Below are 19,440 nucleotides of genomic sequence, written 5' to 3' on the forward strand. Positions count from 1 at the left end.
CATTTATTGCATATGTGCAAGTGTCGGATATTGTTGAAGCACTTTAAATATATTCACTCATTTAGTCAAAACAACCCTATGAAGTAGATACTGCCCTTCCTGTCTGAAAGATGAGGAGACTGAAGTCCAGAGAGCTTAAACGACCTGGGCAAAGAAGGTGTATGGTGAGCCAGCTAAGCTGACTCCAGCCTTCCAAGTTTCCTTCCAACAGGAGGAGCATGAGGGCTGGATTTTTGGCAGCCGTGGAAAAAAGGGAAGATGCAAAAGCCTTGCACGGACAAGACCTGGTGGCTCTTTGAATTGGAGGCAGAAATGGGGCACTGGGGCAGGCATGGGAGAAGGAGGCAAGTAAGGGTTTCGTCCTTAGGCGCTCAGCTGTGAGACGCAGCAGTCCCCCCTTATCAGCGGGGGAGACGCTCCAAGACCCCCAGCGCATGCCTGAAACCACGGACGGTACTGAACCCGACAAGTGAAAGCAGCAGGACACTAGGTGGCAATAGATTCCAGACACTAAAATATACAGTCAACTCCTCTCACTTAGAAATTGGCAAAAATGCAGAATTATTAAAGATTTATACCCTAATGTTAACGTATTTTTTTAAAAAGACCTCCCAGAGAAGCATCATTTTATGCGCACACAGCACCAATTTCTAGACAACTGGAGGGCGGGAATTGCCACCATGAAATGACTCAAGCAATGGAGTGCTTACTAACCTCCTCTGGGTAATTGGTTATTCTTTTTTTTTTAAAGATTGGCACCTGAGCTAACAACTGTTGCCAATCTTCTTTTTTTTTCTGCTTTTTCTCCCCGAATCCCCCCAGTACATAGTTGTATATTTTAGTCGTGGGTCCTTCTAGTTGTGGCATTTGGGACGCCACCTCAATGTGTCCTGATGAGTGGTGCCATGTCCGCGCCCCGGATCTGAACCAGCAAAACCCCGGGCTGCTACAGCGGAACGTGTGAACTTAACCACTCGGCCACCGGGCCGGCCCTGGTGATTCTTGAAAACTATCTTTGCCAAAGGATTTCAGATCACCAGCAAGGCAACGTCCCAATGACATGAACCATGAACGTCTTTGGCTTATGGAATTGCATGTAGTTGTGAATAAATATAACTTAGGTTAATTGGGCAACAATTATGAGCAAATCGTTTTGTAATTTGGTGTTCCCCAGTCTATATTAGAATTTGGTGGCTCTATTTAAAAAGAAAATGTCATGCACGAGAGCTTTGCTTTCCTACCTTAATCCCTCTAAACCCAATCTTTAGCCCTGGTGTTCAGAGTATTTCCTATTTTCCATTCTTTGTGCTCATTTAGGTTTTATTTTTCACTCATGAGGCCTGAATTATAAGCACCAAGAGAACACTGGACTTAGAATTTGGGGCATTTTTCTACTTCAGTTAGTAAATCTTAACATTTGGAATTCTTTTTCAAGTTATATCTAGGTGATATATTTCTGGCCTTTTTCCTCTCAAAAACAAACAAAAACAAAAAACATAACTGTTGGGGAAGTTAGGGCTTAACTCGGGTCAGGAGTTAATGTCCCATTGATCCAATTAGGGAACGTTTCACATACCCATCTACAAACTTCTCCTGTTCCGGGAACCCATCTGCTTTATAATTATGTTGCTTACCATGCACCTCAGTGGTCTGCTCACTTCTATTTGTACTAACAGAAAGAAGGAAATGAACTTGCAGTGGTATTACGGAAGTTACTGTTCTGTGCTGGTAAGTGGCCAATTTTAGAATCTCTCCCGTTATAAATAAATGCTGTCAACTCCAAGATGGCCAGGAAAAGAAAGTCAGACATTTGACACTTGCCAGAGTTTCCGTAGCAAATGTGCCATGAGCAATACTGTTGTCCTCCGGCAGCGTCACTCACAGGTTCTGTGACCTGATGGTTCCAAAGGGAAGTGCTGTAGCCTCAGTTTGGGTCAAAGCAGGACTTTTGCAAGAGGAACCAAGGAAAGGACCCTAATTATCTGTCCAAAAAAGAAATTATTCAGGGGCTGGCCCGGTGGCACAGCGGTTAAGTGCGCACATTCCGCTTCTCAGTGGCCCGGGTTTCGAGGGTTCGGATCCTGGGTGCAGACATGGCACTGCTTGGCACGCCATGCTGTGGTAGGCGTCCCACATATAAAGTAGAGGAAGATGGGCATGGGTGTTAGCTCAGGGCCAGTCTTCCTCAGGAAAAAAAAGAGGAGGATTGGCAGTAGTTAGCTCAGGGCTAATCTTCCTCAAAAAAAAAAAAAAACGAAAAAGAAACTATTCAGATGCACTTTGGCAGTGATACAGGGCAATCACAGGCGATTTTTCTCTTCTGAAGGAATGTCTATTTTTCCTCTATTTCTGCTTTAACTCCTAGCTGGAAGATAAATATGACTTTTTTCTAATTCGCTTTTTTAAAAAAATCCCTGCTGAGGCATGCCTGGCATAATAAAAATGCAAACAAGTAGTTTAGTAAATGCAAATTGTGTAACTGTTTCCTCCCTTGCAAATTTGTGCTTAGCCGGTTATCTGATTTGACGTTAGCATAGAACCAGCCACACAATGGCGTAAGTTACTCATTTGCTCATAATTTATAATTTTCTGGTGACTTTCCTTTTTTAAATTTAATGTATTGCATGAATAAGTAGTAGATGCAAAAGGTAAAAAGTTCAAATGGCTCCACGAGGCATGGGGTGAAAAGCCAGTCTGTGTGCACACGTGGCTTGCTCTGCTCCAGCCCTGCCGCGTCATGCCCTCCCGAAGCCCTGTGGCCTCTTCGCCCAGCTCCTCAGCCGGGGAAGCCGCCCCCTCAGAAAGCACTCGCTGCCCATCACTGGAATAAAGAGACCCCGTTGGTTCCCCCCATTATCTGTCTACTCACCTTCTGAGGTACTGTGTCCCCACCCCACACCCCCACATTTTAAAGGGCAGGAGCCTTGTCTTGTTCAGAGTTATATCCCGGGGACTGAGACAAAGCCCAGGGATTAATCCATGCAAAACGTACTTGTGGGTGCCTGCCCTGGGTCAGGCGCTGGGGATGAGCAGTGAGCAACACCGGTAGAAGTCCCTGCCCTCATACAGCTCACCTTCTAGTGTAGCGAGACAAGCAATTACCAAAGAAGGAAAGGAAATATTCAGTACGGCGGAGAGTGGTAAGTTCTGTGAAGAAAAATAAAACAAGAAAACGGGGTAGGGACTCCTAGGGGTGGAAGCAGGGCTCCCATGTTAAGTGCGTGGTCAGGAAGGCCTCACCTTGAAGGTGACATCTGAGCAGAGATCCCTTAAGGAGGGGTGAGTCGTGTAGAGATCTTGGAGGAAAAGCTTTCTAGGCAGAGGAAACAGTAGGTGCAAAGGCCCAGAGGTAGCAGTAGGCTTGGTTACTCCAGAAACAGCGAGGAGATCAATGTAGCTGGAGTAGAGTTGGGAAGGGGAGAAGTGGCAGGCGATGAGGTCTTCAGCAAAGAGGGAGGAAAGTCAAGAGATGCCAGACGGGGCAGCACCACGGAGGCCGTTGTTAACTGTGGGCTTGGACTGTGAGTGAGGTGGGAGCATTGGGGGACTTACCCCTAAAAGGCTCATTACCGCCCTGGAACAGACTGTGCAGACACAGCAGGAAGTTGGTGCTGTTGCAGTAAGCCGGTGGGCGTTCATGGTGGGTTGGCCCAGGGTGACAAGAACAAAGGAGATGAGAAGTGCTGGCATTTTGGATTATTCTGAAGGTGGCCAACAAGATTTGCTGGTGATTTTGATATGGACGTGACAGAAAAAAGAGACGTCAAGTTTGACCCCAAGAATTTTGACCTGAGCAACTGGAAGAACAGAGCTGCATTAGGGAGATGAGGAAGACTGTGGGCAGGTGTCTGAAGGAAGGTGGAGGTCAGGGGTTACGGTTTAGACATGGCGAGTTGGAGGTGCCCATTTGACATCCAGGTGGAGGTCAAGTGTGCGGCTGGACATACAAGGCTGAAGTCCAGCAGAGAGTTCTGAGCTGGAGGCACACATTCGGGTGACAGCCATGAGACTAACTGAGATGGCAAAGGAGCGAGGGCCCTGGAGCATTCTGTGTGTAGAGGTCAGGGCAATGAGCAGGAACCAGCAGAAGAAGGAGACATCGGTGGGAGGAAAGCCAGGGTGGAGGGTCCCGGAGTCAAGCGAACAGAGTCTTATCAAGGGGAGACAGTGATCACCTGGGTCCCCTGCTGCTGGAAGGGTCAAGGGAGATGCAGTGAGACGAAGCCAAGGATGGGCCACTGAACTTAGCAATGTGGCAAGGACCTTGCAAAGGATGCCTAGCTTGTTTCCAGCCCTGAAATTCTGAATTATCCTTTCGGTTTATACAAGTTATCAAATTTTGAATAAAACAACTAAGTAAAGAAGGAAGAGTGAAATCAGGCTAACGCGGTCCCCTCGTCAGAGGTAGCCTGATGCCTCCGTACACTAGCGCGAGGATGGGAGCATGAGCCCTCCCTGCCCCCGAAGCTCCTGGTTCCTCGGGACATCAACTCTGCTTAGAGACTCTGGCTTTAGACTGAGTCAGGCTTCAAGCCCAGTTTAGCTGAGCTCCCACATCTTTCTCCCCATTACAGTTTTCTTTCTTTTTAGAGCAGGATGTCTTCAGCACCAAAACTTCTGGAAGTTACAAATCAGTTTCTTTCTTCATCTTTGGCTCTGCTTTAGAAAAATCTGACACTGTCCTAGGGGATGTTCTTTTTTTTCCCCCAATTATTTTAGTGCTGCTGATTGATCTGAAAAGCATCATTTCTCTAATCAATAATTATATATTTGAGAAATTCACGGACAGGTTAAGAAGGAGGATCCCATTGGAGGAGACAAGGCAACAAGGGCTCAGGCTCATAGAAGATTGCAATCTTGCTGATTTTTAGGGAGCCTGCCTCAAACTTCTCCTGTGATGCTCAGCATCCAAGTTTTTGTAACATAAATGATTCCTCCTATTGGGGTCCTTGGCCTGCTCTTAACCATGCGTCCTGGATCTGTCCTTGGCCTTTGTTCTTATTCTCCCTTGGTGAGTTCTCTCTCTGTGCCGTGACTCTGACCACAGACAGTCATCGATGGTGTATTGGAGTTTAATGGGCAGAGTGTTTTCTTTCTCAACGGTGCATAAAATAACGGAGTGTCCTACAGTCCACAGGTGTCTCAGATTCAAACAACTCTGATACCAGCCATGTGCAGACTGTCCCTGCTGGGCACCTGCATGGCTGTAGGTGTCCCTTCTGTGTGCCCACGGCTCTCTGCTTATCTCTACCTCTTATCTTAGCTCCCAGCACACCATTTTTTCCAATCAATATTAGCTACTTATTATTTTCTTATTTCCTCTATTTACACAATGGAAGTATTTCTCAGTAACTCGTTTTCCTTTTTTGGAAACGGTACTCTGTAAACCAAAGGCATTGCCATTCATTTCTTTTCTCACTTGGTTAATTTGTCCCCTCCCAGGACATGAAATTGACATGTATCACGTACATCCTGGGCCTCAGCGGTGGTGGAGGCGGGAGGCCTGGGGAGGGACTCGGGATCTGGGCCCTCTTCTGGCTCTGCAGGAACTTGCTGCCTGCCATGGTCCAGCCCCTTCCCCTCTCGGAGCCTGAGTGTTCCCATCAGGGGAAGAAGGCACTGAATTAGCCGGTCTCTGAGGTCTTTCTTGCCCTAACTTCTAGAGTTCTCCATCTGAGTCCACCGCAAATCCTCGCTGGAGAAGAAGCCCTCTCTCCAGCCCAGCCTGCGCTGGTGAGACCACGCTGACCTGAGCACCCTGTGCCCCCTCTCTGGTGCAGAGTGGAGCCTGCCTCCCAGGCCCACACCCCTCGGCCACCCAGGCCTCCCCAGTCACAGATCAGTGGCTGACATCTAGAGAGCTGTTTTGAGGCACAAATACTGGAAACAGAAAAATGAGCATGAGCTGCGAGGAGCCAGGGGACGCCCTGCTGCACTGCCTACTTTCTTGTCTGTCTCCTCAGGACTGGGGCCTGTTCAACTCTGTGCCCACTCTCACCCCCTCGTCCACACTCAGCCATCAGCAGCACAGAATATGTACCCAGGAAATGCCCAGCGAGTGAAGAGGTCACATGGTGACTAACGACAGTGTAAGTGGGAGAAATGCCCCATCAGATCAGCTGATTGGAAAGGAGTAAAGTAAAGGAGGAAGTTCTCTGATGCCGCTGTGAGCTTAGGGAAGACCTAAGACCCAGAACACTGAGGCCCACGTGCTGGGAGATTAGTACCCAGAAAAGGACTGCGGCAGACACGCGTGGGTTTTGCCGGCCCAGCCTCCTTCCCTTGTGCATCTGCCCGCCAATTCGCCTTGAGTTTCCCACCCCTCCCCAAGAGCCCCTGTGATCTGAATGGGGTGACCCCAGCCAGAGGTCTTGCAGATGCCGCAGGACCCAGGCCACAGGCACAGCACGGAGCCGAATGTGAGCTCCTCCGAGGCCTCCTGGTGAAACAGCGGGAGTCGTCTCTCTTCCTCACGGGTCCAGACCCGGCGCACAGCCCCGAGCACGGGCGGCCCTTTGGCACCACGGCAGCTCCAGCCCGAGAACAAAGCCAGCCCGCGGGACAGCTGAGCAGATAGCTGGAAGGACGCGGACTCCTGACGCTCCTGTTTGAGCCCTTGCACCAGCCACGCCCCACTTCGCCTGGACTTTCAGGAAGGTGTGCCAACAATCTCCTTTTTCCCCCCTTAAGCCACTTTGAATCAGGTTTCTGGCACAGACAACTAAGAATGTGCTAATACAAGTGACAGATGTTTTAAAACTGGCAGACTTGAAACAACTGCAGGCTTAAAAGAGAAAAGTCTTAGCTAACACACAGCGCTGGGAATGCAGTGTCAGAGGGGAGCCCGAGAGCCGCGCTGGGAGGGGAGCGGGCGGCAGGCGCGGGTCCCACCAGGCTCGGCGGCCACAGCGCTGGGCTGCGGGGGCTGCAGGGCATCCTCCCGTCCTGGGACAGGAGACGGAGGCCCCAGGCTGCGCGTCCTTCTCCAGCAGCATTGCTGCCTTCAAACAGTGCTTCCAAAAGTGTCCGCAGGCGGACAGAAAGGGCTCTCAGGAGCCGGGGGAGGGCGACACCTCTTTGCCAGCAGAATGCAAGGAGGCCCTTCCATACTCCTGCCGCCCCCGGGGTGGCCAACGGGGGAGCCCCCGCCCACATTTACATTGTAAACATGTGCATAATTTAGCCTCTCTTTCTCTGGTTAAACATTACCCACAGCTGCCTGCTGGATGGAAAAGATGGCCAACAGATCACTGAGCAGGTATGTGTCAGGAAAGAAGTTCCCGCCGACAGCGACAGCCCGGATGTTGACCCTTCATTTTAACAGCCGGGGGTGAGGGGGGAGGTCATAAAAGTCACCTGTGCAGAGGGTGTGGGGTTGCTGTTTGTTGTCCCCCCAGATGCTACATGTGCAGGAAGCCAGGACTTTCTCTGAGGTTATAACCACCTCACATTCATTCGTGGGCAGGTCCTCTGAGGAGATAACGTGGGCAAAGTTTTTATTTGTTTTTCCTTCCAAAAACCATGATTTCAGAGACGATTAGAAATTTGTTCTTCTCTCCAGTGCTCTGAAGCTTCCCACGTGTTCCCCAGAAACAAAACAGACTCTCCTGTCACTTTCTTTAGGCACTTCTTGCTGGCGAGGTTGTTACTTAAACTACATACCAGGTACAGAGAGGAGATTTTAGCATATTTATATACGGACCAATAAAACATATACATGTGAATATGAGTCTTATTTTATTATTTGTTTAATGCAAAAGTATCGTACAGGCGAGCGAACTCAGGCTCAGACCTGTTAAGCAACCTGTTTAAGGTCACAGGGCCTGTACGTAGGCAAGAGAGCATTCTCTGAGTGTGTCGGACCAAACCCCGAGGTTCTGTCCACCTTCTGCCACCTCCAGCCACGTCCATGAAGGAAAGGCAACATTTAAGCAAGGAACCAAACTGTAAATTGATTCTCCCCTGCTCAGTGTTCCAAAAGCACTTACTGTCTTTGTCCCTCATTTTTAAAAGTCAGCTCTATTGAGATGTAATTTACATACAATACAATTTTATTTATTTCATCTTTAAAAATTTAAGCGGACAGTTGAATGAGTTTTGACAAATGCATACACTTGTGCAACCAGCACCACACTCGAGATATATATTTCCATCACCTCGAAAGTTCCCTCGTTCCCATTTGCCGTCGATCTCCTCCCCCAACCCCTGGCTCCCAGCAGCCTCTGCCCTCATTTCCGACCCCATAGTCTGTCTGTACTATAATGTCAAGTGAATGGACTCGTGAGGCATGTCCTCAGTTTTGTTTCTTTTACAGAACACGATGCGTTCAAGGTCATGCATGTGCTAAGAGTTTGTCCTTTCTATCACCGGGCAGCGTCCTCCTGGGCGGATGGAGCGCAGTTGTCCAGGCATCCGCTGAAGGGCTTCCGGAGTGTTTCCAGTTTCATACCATGGATAAAGCTGCTGGAAACATTCATGCGCAGAGCTCTGAATGAGCACATGTTTTCACTTCTCCTGGGTAAACACCTAGGACTGGGGTCTCTGGGTTATAGGATGAGTGTATTTTAACTTTATGGGAGTCTGCCGAACTGTTTCCAGAGCAGTTTGCATTTCCACCAGCCACGTAGGAGAGTCGCAGTGGCTCCACATCCTTACCCATACTTGGTAAGGTCAGTCGGTTTCATTCTAGCCATACTAGTGCGGGTTTAGAGCTGTCCACTGTCGTTTTCACTTCCGCCCCTCGTCCTCACAGACAGCCACAGGCTCAGGAACAGCGCTCAGGACTCAGCACTCATGGTCTTCTCTAAAGGTCGTAGCTGAGGGAGGCGACTCCCAGGGACCCAAGTCAAAGCACGTGGAGAGAAGCTTCGCCTCTGGAGGACAAACCCGAAGCCCGGCTTTGTTTCAAGCTTAGTTTACCCGTTACCCACCTGCCTTGTCATCAAGAAGACTAATCTAACCGGGCGGCTGCTCTGGGTTTGAAAGGAGGGGCTGACTTGGCTCCACCCACTGCCACAGTCTAGACCTCAACCTCCCTGAACCCGCTGGGCGTCTCCTCGGGACCTGGTCAAAGAAGAGGTATATTAACAGTGTGTCAGGCACCGTTCCAAGCGTTGGCGACCTGGTCTCGGCCCTCACAGAGTTTTTTTTCTTTTTTTTAAAGATTTTATTTTTTCCTTTTTCTCCCCAAAGCCCCCCGGTACATAGTTGTATATTCTTCGTTGTGGGTCCTTCTAGTTGTGGCATGTGGGACGCTGCCTCAACGTAGTTTGATGAGCAGTGCCATGTCTGCACCCAGGATTCGAACCAACGAAACACTGGACTGCCTGCAGCAGAGCGCTCAAACTTAACTACTCGGCCACGGGGCCAGCCCCGCCCTCACAGAGTTTACTGTCCAGTGGAGGAGACAGACACTAAAGAAGTAACTACACAAGTTGTGTGTGTCACGAAGGCAAGTACAGTGACCCTTAGGCACATAACAAGTGGACTTAACCCGATCCCGGGAGCAGACAGGTGCTCAAGTGTTCCAGGAGCGGAAAGAAAGTGTGCAGAGCTCCGAGGAGGAGGCTGCAGGGGAGCTGGATGAAACAGGTGACGCCCAGCCCGGCCAGAGCTGAGAGAGAACACCCAGAGCCCGGCTCACTGCAGCGGGGGCCTCGGCCACCGTGTTTTCGCCAAGGTCCCCAGGCTGTCCCGAGGCCCCCAGTGCTTGAGAACCACCACCTGGAGGAATGACCCACCGGGCCACCTTGTCCACACCGCGCCCAGCACAGCCCCTCCCCGGATGGAGCTGACTCCCGGCAGACCTGCTGGAGTTAACTCTCCACACTGGGCAATCCTCTCGCACTTTGTTAATTTTTTTGCAGACTGTGGGGTTTTTGCTTTTCATTATTATATGCCCTTATTTTTAAAATCAGCTTTATTCAGGTATAATTTACATACACCAAAATTTACCAATTTTAAATAAAAAATTCAAAGAGTTTCGACAAATATATACAGTTGTAAAACGACCATCACCTGAAAAAGTTCTCTCCGGCCCTTTGCAGTCAGTCCCCGTCCGCCACCCCGGGCCCTGGCCACCGCCAACCAGCTTTCCGAAACCACAGTTCCACATTTTCTGTACTTTTGCGTGAATGGAATCATCCGGAATGTAGTCTTCTGTACCCAGATTCTCTCCTGTGTGGAACGCTTTTGAGATGCGTCTGCTGTGGCGGATCGGAGTTCACTCTTTTTAGTGGGGAACTGGTTTCCAGTGTAGGGGTTGCTACAATTTGTTCAGCACTTGATGACACGAGTTGTTTGTGGTGCGTGTCTGTTACGGATAAAGCGTCTGTGAAAGACGAGCACGAGTCTGTGTGTGACCGGGCTTTCATTTGTCCTCAGTGAACACTTGGCAGTGGGATGGCTGGGCCACCTGGTGCGTGTAGCTTAACCCTATGAGAAGCCTCCACCCCGGCCCCAGAGTGGCGTTTTGCATTTCCTGGCAAAATGTGGGAGCGCTCCAGCTCCTCCACGTCCGTGTCGACACTCGGCGCGTCCGTCTTCTTCACGGAGCCGTTTCAGGTTGCGTCTCCATAAAACCAATCTTCCTGCGGGAAAAAAACACGGGTGAAAGGCACAAACGCCCCGTCAGGCGGCTTTCGTAGGAGTGTGGGGGGGACCGGGAGGGCTGGACGCCTGCGGCCGCTTCCCCCCGCGGAGCGCGGCTGCCGGGAAGGGCCGGGGAGGGAGGATTCGCCTTCGAACGCGCCCAGCGCCGAGCACGGAGGACACGGGGACGCGAGCAGGGCTGGCCGGGAGCAGGCCGCGCTGGAGGGACAGGCCGCCCCTGACCCGTGGGGGCGGGGACCCCGCCAGTGGAGGGGGAGGGCGAGGCAGAGAGAGGGCTCTTGTCTCCTTGTGAAGTGAACCCTCCCAGGCCGGGAGTTACAAGTCGTGCTTAGCTGTGTTTTGAAATAACTCCCTGTTACAGCAGCTCCCGATTAGTTCCATGCTAACCTACAAAGCAGCTGATCCTGGGGGCACTGTGTCCCCTCGGGGGCACAGACCCTCCCCACGAGTTGCTCAGAGATCAATGAGGAAATGAAGGGCACTGACGGTCATTTCTGACCTGTTTCCAAGGATGGATTCTCTGACGCCCTCTCAGGTCTCTGATCTAGTCATTCGTGGCCTCTTCCTGAGTGGGCCTGGACACGCGAAACGGCAGCCACGCAGCCAGCATCACTGCCACTCGGGTGACAAGGTGATGTTCAGGGCCCTGACTTTGCAAAGTTTAATTGACACAGTTTCTGTCTTCCAGGATTCCAGCAGCCGTGCCGCTAAGGCCGCAGGCCCTGAGGGGCCATCCTCAGCTCTGTTTCCCAGAAGCCACACAAACCCCTGTTTTCACCCCATCTCAGAGCAGACTGAAATGGGGGTCGCCCGCAGAAAGGACGCCACGAAGACTGAGCGGCTATAAAAGTGTGGCGATCAGCCACACAGCTCCCGCTCGCCAGGTCTGTCAAGAGGCCAGGCAGCCCGGAGCGTTCCCAGGGAGACAAATGCTCTCTGATTGGAGAAGAGAAAGTGGAGCTCCGGCTGAAACCACTTTGCCTTCCACAGCATCTTTTTAATCCCTTTGTCTGGTGCATGACATCAGTTCCCAGAACAGGGGGTTATTAATAACTGTGGGACCTTTTCCCAGTCTCCAGATCAATTGGCAGAAGCCTCTGGTTACTTCCTTCTGGATGCTTCTGTTATTCAGAGCTGGAAGTGGCCTCCTCCTTGAAACCCGTGTAGTTTTCACCTGGTTTGGGAATTGCACGGTGCCTCCCAGCCCCTAACCCACTGAGCTGGATCGTGAGGAGGCCTTGCCCCCGCGCACCTTCCTGAGCTTGCTCAGCGCTCGGCTGGCGTCTTTGCTCCGCTGAGATGCTCCTGCTGTCCCCAGGGGGGTGCAGCCCATGCCTCTCCTCCCGCTGGCTCCTCACTGCCAAGTGCAGACCCAGTGATGACAGGATCTGTGGAGTTGGCCAGATTTAGCACAAGATCACTTTGAGCTGGCTCCTCAACTCGTGCCTGGTGGAGGCCCCCAGTCAGCTTCTGGGCAGGTGCTAAGCAAGCCCAGATCTCAGTTTGTGGACATTGGGGTGGACACTTCTCCAGAAGGAGGTCCTTGGCAGCAGCTCGCATGGCAGGGGAGGGTCATAAATGCACTTGCCCTCAGCTCTCCTCTTGCTCTTTCACCCTCTCTGGGGCCTGGCCATGCCCGTGGCTCTGCCAGGATCTCCTCTCAGGAAACTGCTGCTCCTCTGACTCTCAGCCTCCAGGCTCCCCACTGCCACCTGCCCACTGGCCATGTCGCCAGAGATGGCACACTGGCATCCTATCCCAGCAGGGCACCGTGTGATGGACAGGCCTGGGTTACCTCCTGGCCCCCAGGCCAGTTAGCTCCCCGTAAAGAAACTAAGACAAGAACGCCTGCCTGGTGACGATCGGCGATGCTGAGGGCAGAGCCCGCCCACGCAGCGCACAGCAGGCGCACTCGGCCCAGCAGACCTCGTCCTCCCCGCGAACCTGCTCGGCCTCCTCTCGCTCCCGGGTCAGCTAAGGGCATCATCGCTCTCTGAGTCGCTCAGACTGATGACACGGCAGGATTCTTGTACATCTTTCACTGGTCTGTTTTGTTCTATTGTGGTGAAATATGAATAACAGAACACATATAATATAAAATTTACCACTTTGACCATTTTTAAGTGTACGGTTCAGTACATGTAAGTACGTTCACGTTGTTGTGCAGCCATCCCCACCGTCCATCCCCAGGACTTCTCATCTTCCCCGGCTGGAACTCTGTCCCCTTTAAACACTGACTCCCCAGTCCCCCCGCCCCCGCCACCAGCCCCGGCAATGCCCTTCTACTTTCTGTCCCTATGAAGTTGACTTCTCTAGGGACCTCTACAAGTGGAATCACACAGTGTCTGTCTTTCGGGGTCTGGCTTACTTCCTTTAGCATACACTGTCCTCAAGTTTCACCTACGCTGTAGCATGTGTCGGAATTTCCTTCCATTTTAAGGCTGAATAATATTCCATTGTATGTATTTACTACATTTAAAAAATGCACTTATCGGTCTATTATTTTAAATAGGATTTTTGGAGAGGAGACTAAGGCAGAGTTTTAAAACCCACACACGACAGAAGAGTTCACAGTGCAAGCTGTCCCCTCCCAGCCCGAGGGCAGGGCATCCCTCCGTCCCGGCCGTCTGATTCCCCTCAGGAGGGACCTTCCCTTTCTGCTTTCCCTCGGTGCCCACGGCCCAGCCCTGGTTTCTGCCCAATGCCCTCGAGCTCTCACTGGTTTCTCCACCCAGACTCTGCCTTCTGGAAGCTGTCCTGCACAGGCTGCCAGAGGGGCTGCCCTAAGGCGAGCCCTCACCCTCACTGGCACATGGCCTTCGAGGCTGCCCACCAGCGGGTCCCAGCTGACCATTCCAGCACATGTCCCCTGACACCGGGCTGCTTCCTTTCTAAAATGCCTGGGAGACCTTCTTTCTCACAAGAGTCAGCACAAAGGAAGGAGGCAATATCCTTCCTTAGAAAGTTCTCCGGGCCAGTCCCGGTGGCCTAGTGGTTAAGTCTGGTGTGCTCTGCTTGAGTGACCCCCAGTCGGTGCCTAGGCGTGGACCTACATCACTCGTCTGTCAGTGGCCATGCTGTGGCGGCAGCTCCTACACAAAAAGAGGAACACTGGCAACAGATGTTAACTCAGGGCGAATCGTCCTCAGCAAAAAGAAAAGGAAAGAAAGGAGGTAAGTTCTCTGAACTCCTCCTGCCACCCCTACACCCCTACCTGAATTTCTCTCTCCTTCCTTTGTGACCCCACAACAGTGACCCTCTTCTGACTCCGCTCTGTGGCCACTTGGTTACTCTCCAATCTCTCCCAAGATGAGTAAACTCCTGGCAGGAGGACAAGAAGCTCATTTATCTTCGAGTGTCCCTGGGGCCCGCCACGGGCCTGCCTGGAGGAAGCGCCGTGGGTGTCTGGAATCGGGAGGGCAATGCGTGGACGACTTCTTCACACAGGCCTGGGTGCAGAGGCGGGTCCATAGGAGCCTCCGTTCCCTCCGAGCGCGGGCGGCGACAGTCTGCCTCATGGGCTTGTTCAGAGGACGCAACCAGTATAAGGTCAGTATAGCTGGTGTTTGATAAAGGTGGGTCCTCCCAAATGGGAGCACGACTGCCTGTTAGGGGCCAGGCGTCCGTGACACTCACCCACGAGGACAAACAGACCTCGGCGCAGGGCTGCGTCCCCCTCTCCTCACAACCGAGGGGAGGGAAGTGGGTGGCTCAGATGAGGCCCCTGTTCCTGCAGCAGGGCAGGGGGGAGGGGTGCCTCAGTGGTGTCTCCAGTTCCAGGTACCGCCAGCGGCTCCCACAGATGCGACAGGCCCCTGTGGAACTGCACTTAGGGGCAAGGTCACATGCTGAGGCTGCACGGAGGCTGCAGCCCACCAAGCCCCACCCCTGCGTCCTCCCCCTTGCTCTTTCCCAAACTTCTCCTCCAGCTCCTCCTGCGGGGCCCTGAGCAGAGGGGAGGCATTACCAGAGGATGGGGTGCAAGTGCACTTCGCCCCCAGCCCCCAGTGCCACGATGCTGGGTTCACTGTGGCCTCCCCTACACGGCAAAGTTCTGGTTCCTTCTTACTTGATGGGGCAACCAGAGAAGCCTCAAACAGGGAAGCTGCTCCTTCAGCTCTTCGCCCCTTCTTAACCATATTTACGAAACGCTTACAGATGTCAGGCGCTATGGGGCATAACCTGCTTTCATAGGGACTGACGACCACTCCGTCGTCAGTCCCAGCCACCCCTGCCCCTGGTCGGCCGCCTCCTCTTCCTGAGTCTGGCCGCTGGACGCCCCACCGGCCAGGCCCCCCAGGTGCAGGGTGTGGCCTTCTCCAGGTGAGGCCGGGTCTCTCTGGTCTCGTGCTTTTCCGCTTCGCACATTTTGTGGACATCTCTCATCTGTTGTCATCTTCTTTCCCCATTTCTTTGTCTTTTGGATTTATGCCTGTTTTGATCCTTTGATTAGTTTAGTGATGTTTCCCGTTGGAAGTAGAGAGAGATTCTGCTGTTCCAGCTGCCATGTTTAACTAGAATTTCCTTCCAATCTAATTTCCACTTGAAGTTTTTTTTTTTTTGAGGAAGATCAGCCCTGAGCTAACATCTGCTGCCAGTCCTCCTCTTTTTGCTGAGGAAGACTGGCCCTGAGCTAACATCCGTGCCCATCTTCCTCTACTTTATATGTGGGATGCTGCCACAGCATGGCGTGCCAAGCGGTGCCATGTCCGCACCCAGGATCCAAACTGGCGAAACCTGGGCCACCAAAGCGGAACGTGTGCACTTAACCACTGAGCCACCCAGCAGGCCCCATCACTTGAAGTATTTTTACAGTGATTATGGAGTTTGGATATGTCCAATTATAAAATAGTATTTGCTTACGTTAGAAATTTGGAAAAATATAAAGGTACAGAGAAGAATACAAAGATCACTCACAATCCCAGAAATCCCGAAATAACCACTCACCCTTTTGCTGTGCGTATACACAGTCTTCAAAGATACAGAAGTAAGCTCTTTCTGCTGTCTTGAACCCAGCACTGACATGCCAAGGCCGCTGGCTCCACCACAGGCTTCCATTGATGGGCGCTGCCAAGCCTCACGGGGACACCGAGTAATCCTTGCTCGGCCGATCCGGTGCCTCTCGTCCTCCCGCCGCCCCCTCACCCCCGACCCCATTTCCCTCCGTCCACACCGCCCCGGAGATGTTCACAAGAAAGTCACCTGCAAGCCAGGTCAAAACCACAGTGCTCACCTGCAGTGCCCGAAGGAGGGTGCTAAGGGACGTGGAGTGTCCCCCAATCTGTCATCTCCAGGGAATGTGCTGCTAGACCATGAGAGAACCGAGAGGAAAGCGCCCGCCGTGCCCCCACTGCGTTCCAGTCTCCCACCAGTGGCCGGCTGTGTATGGCCCTTGACATCCCCAGCGGGGGATTTCCAGGGTCCTTTGGGAATCGCTGTGGTGGGGGAGGTTGGGTGGGGGGAGGGGGGTTGTCCTGTCAATCAGCAGCTGTTCAATCCAGCAAAGGAAAATGCCCCACTGTCTGAGCCGTAAGACGCTGAGGATGTGGATGTGGATTCAGAACTTGGACCAAATGGAGAAAACGGTTGTACCAGAGACCAAGGAAATGCAAATTAGAAAAACAATGAGATGCATCCTCCCACCCTCTCCCAATATATTGTAGATAAGCTCAAAGAGACTCACCAGCGAGACAGGGACGCCTATATTGCTGGTGGTCGTGTACACTGGCAAAATGCTTTTGGAAAGTAACTTTTCAATAGCATTGAAACCTTGAAATGTTATGTCTTTTGATCTAGTAATTTTAGTCATAGGGCTCTGGCTGATAAACAAATGGCAAGCAATAGGATATAGTGGAGTATATGAGGGAGCCATTTGGTGTAAAACTTTTTTGGCCTAACCTTGTTTTTTCCAGAAGGGCCTAACTTGGCCATTGAGCATGGACTGTGTATCTGTTTTAAGGATTTGCTCTGTCCCAAAGACAAGAACAAATGCCCTTAAGATAAAGGTGCACCTTCCCCGACCTTGGCATCTCCTTAAGGATAAGCAACTCTCTCTAGACTAGGAAGTGATTGCTGTGCTCACCTGTGACCACCGCGGTCGAGACCATGGATCTGCCACCTGCTGTGTCCACCGAGACAGCAGACCTACGACCTGCTGTATCCATCAGTCGCTGTGCCGACAGGGCAATCTCGTGACTATTGTAAAAGGGACAATTCAATCATATGTGATACACTCTCTTTGACTGTATATGACCATTCTGTACACCCCCACCTCTTTGGAGTGCTCCATTCCTTTGTGGAAGTACTCTCCCGGGCGATATGGTCCTCAAATCTGGCTATAGTAAATTCACCTCAATTTTGATTTATACATTGGTTATAGATGATTTGTGTCAACAAGCCTCAGGAAAGAATTCTAAATGTAATAGAAGCTTTCTGCACCAAAATATCAATTGCAGCATTACTAGTAATGTCAAAAACAGTAACCGTCTCAAAGCCTAAAAACAGGAGAATCATTCCGTGAATTGTGTTTGTGTAAAGTTTATTACAATATGACCAAAGGATTGTTATTGAAATAAGCGAAAACCGCCAAACCCAATATTTAGTATACAGTTGGATGATGGCTGTCAGGATAGGAGCAATGTATACACTGAGAAAGGAAGCAAATACACTCACATTTGAATGCTAGCTATCTTTGGATGAAGGGACAGAGATTTTTTTTCTCTCTACTTTTCTGTGTTTTACAAATTATCTATTAACTAGTAATACTTTTATATTTGGAAAAACAATAAACCTACTTTTTAAGGAAAAGATAAGCCAGTTTTCCTTCCCAGCAGTCAAACGACTGTGCGTTCAGATCACAGGCCTCTCTTAGAAACAGAATTAACCTGGGCTCCTCTTGTGCGATCCTTCATCATGTTACTGATGAGGAAACTGATTAAAGAGGGCAGCTCCCCCAGTCCTGCCCCCGGCCTGTCTGCCCCTGGCCCCACACTGCCTCAGAGAGTGAGCGAGGCACGTGGGACCCACCGGTCCCTTAGCCACATCTCAGCGAGTGAACGATGACTGGGATGTGGTGGCTGCTTCTGGGGAGTGACGGGCATTCCACATTCTTGAGGAGGGGGAAGCCGGGCTGGGAAGATGCTGGGCCTCATCCGACTAGGAGGCCTCTGAGCTGGTCCCTGACTCCTCCCCAGGCGTGGCTCGGGCCACACGGTCCCCTGTAACTGCCTGTGCTCGGCCCCCTTTCCTCACTCCGGCCTTCCTTCCACTGCTCCGTCCACCTCAGGGCACTTGGTTAACTGGACTTCCTACTTGGAAAGCTGTCCCCTCAGTCCACAGAGCTCTGCCCCCAGTCAACTCCTGCCCAGCCTTCCAGTGCCCCTTCCTCCAGGAAGTCTTCCCTGGCCCCCAGACCAGGCTCTCTCGCTTGTTTTCCCCACAGAGGGACCGCCACTGTAATTACATAACCGTTAATGTCTGTCTCCTCCTCTGGGCCACACGGCCCTGCGGGATTGTTTACCCAACCTCTCTGGAAACGAAGCGTGCTGGCAGATAGTGAGCGCTCAAAGCACAGCAGATGAACAAACGAATGAAGTTACTGGCTCTGGCCACTCCACCAGGGGCAGGGCTTGCGGGCTCGCTGCCTGTCTGCTCCCTGGGGCAGCCAAACCATCCGCTGCCCTGGGGGAAGCCAGTGTGGCCTCACCCGCTCATTTCCGCTTCCACTGGTCAGAAGGGGTTCGGGGAGAAGCGGAGGCAGGGCGCAGTTTTACACAGAATGGCTGGGAAAGGCCTTCGTGAGAAGGCGACACTTAAGCACAGACTTGCGGGAGGCAGCAGAGCAAGCGGCGTGGCAATCCGGCGGAAGAGCACGCCAGATACGACGCGGCACCCAGGTAATTCTGAGTTTGACACGAATGTTCAATACATCTTTAGTGTAAGTATGTCCCAAATACTGCGTGGGACACACGCTAGAAATTACTCATTGATTATCTGAAATTCCAGTATTTGTATTGAATTGTTTCACTTGTTACGATAAGAATGTATTGCTATTGTAATTTGAAAAGCATCAAATAAAATTCTGAGATAAATGAACAGGAAGCATTCTTTAAGGAATCTCTAAGCCCAGATATAGAGGTAAACTACTACCGACCACACGCCCTCCGAGGTGACCGCTCCTCTGAGGTGACCGTCCCTAACTCCCGGACAGCCCCCTTCCTGCTCCTCTTTCGCGTGTATACACATCTGTACTACTTTCCGAGGGCTGTGGTCAAAAGTTCCACAGTCTGGGTGGCTTAAACCACAGAAATGTAATCTCTGAGAGTTCTGGAGGCTGCAAGTCCACGGCCGCGGTGCCCAGGGCCACGTGCTCTCTGAAGGCTTTGGGGAGGACCCTCCCTCGCCTTGGCAGCCGCCGGCATTTCTCGGCTTGCAGCGGCGTAACTTCTATCTCTCGTGTTCTTCCTGCTATCTGTGTCCAAATTTCCCTCTTCTTAAAAGGACACTAGTCATTGGACTGGGGCCCACCCTAATCCAGTATGACCTCATCTAACTTGATTACGTCTGAAAAACCCCTATTTCCAAATAAGGTCACAGTCACAGGTCCTGGGGATGAGGACTTCAGCGTACCTTTCTGGGGAACTCAGTTCAGCCCCTAACACTTAGCTTTAGGGACTGCACACCATTCCGGATTGTTGACTTTTTTTGGTAACTTAAGAATTGCTTTATAACACACATACGGCAAAGCACACAACTACTAAGTGTACAACTCAATGACTTCTTACACATGTACATACGTGTGAACCCACTCCCCAGATCGAGTCACAGAAC

General features: G+C 51.6%; 2 long non-coding RNA genes across 2 annotated transcripts; one reads left to right on the forward strand and one right to left on the reverse strand.

Annotated features, from left to right (window-relative positions):
- Nucleotides 1–9,901: 9,901 nt before the first annotated feature.
- On the reverse strand, nucleotides 9,902–11,325 carry LOC138918748 (uncharacterized). The gene is made up of 2 exons (XR_011428461.1): nucleotides 11,111–11,325; nucleotides 9,902–10,589 (listed from the first exon to the last, which is right to left on the reverse strand). It is a non-coding gene; the product is annotated as an uncharacterized lncRNA (long non-coding RNA).
- On the forward strand, nucleotides 10,413–12,729 carry LOC138918747 (uncharacterized). Its single transcript, XR_011428460.1, has 2 exons — nucleotides 10,413–10,563; nucleotides 11,300–12,729. It is a non-coding gene; the product is annotated as an uncharacterized lncRNA (long non-coding RNA).
- The last annotated feature ends 6,711 nt before the right edge of the window (nucleotides 12,730–19,440 follow it).

The sequence above is a fragment of the Equus caballus genome, chromosome 18 (genome assembly GCF_041296265.1).
Source record: "Equus caballus isolate H_3958 breed thoroughbred chromosome 18, TB-T2T, whole genome shotgun sequence".
NCBI lineage: Eukaryota > Metazoa > Chordata > Mammalia > Perissodactyla > Equidae > Equus > Equus caballus.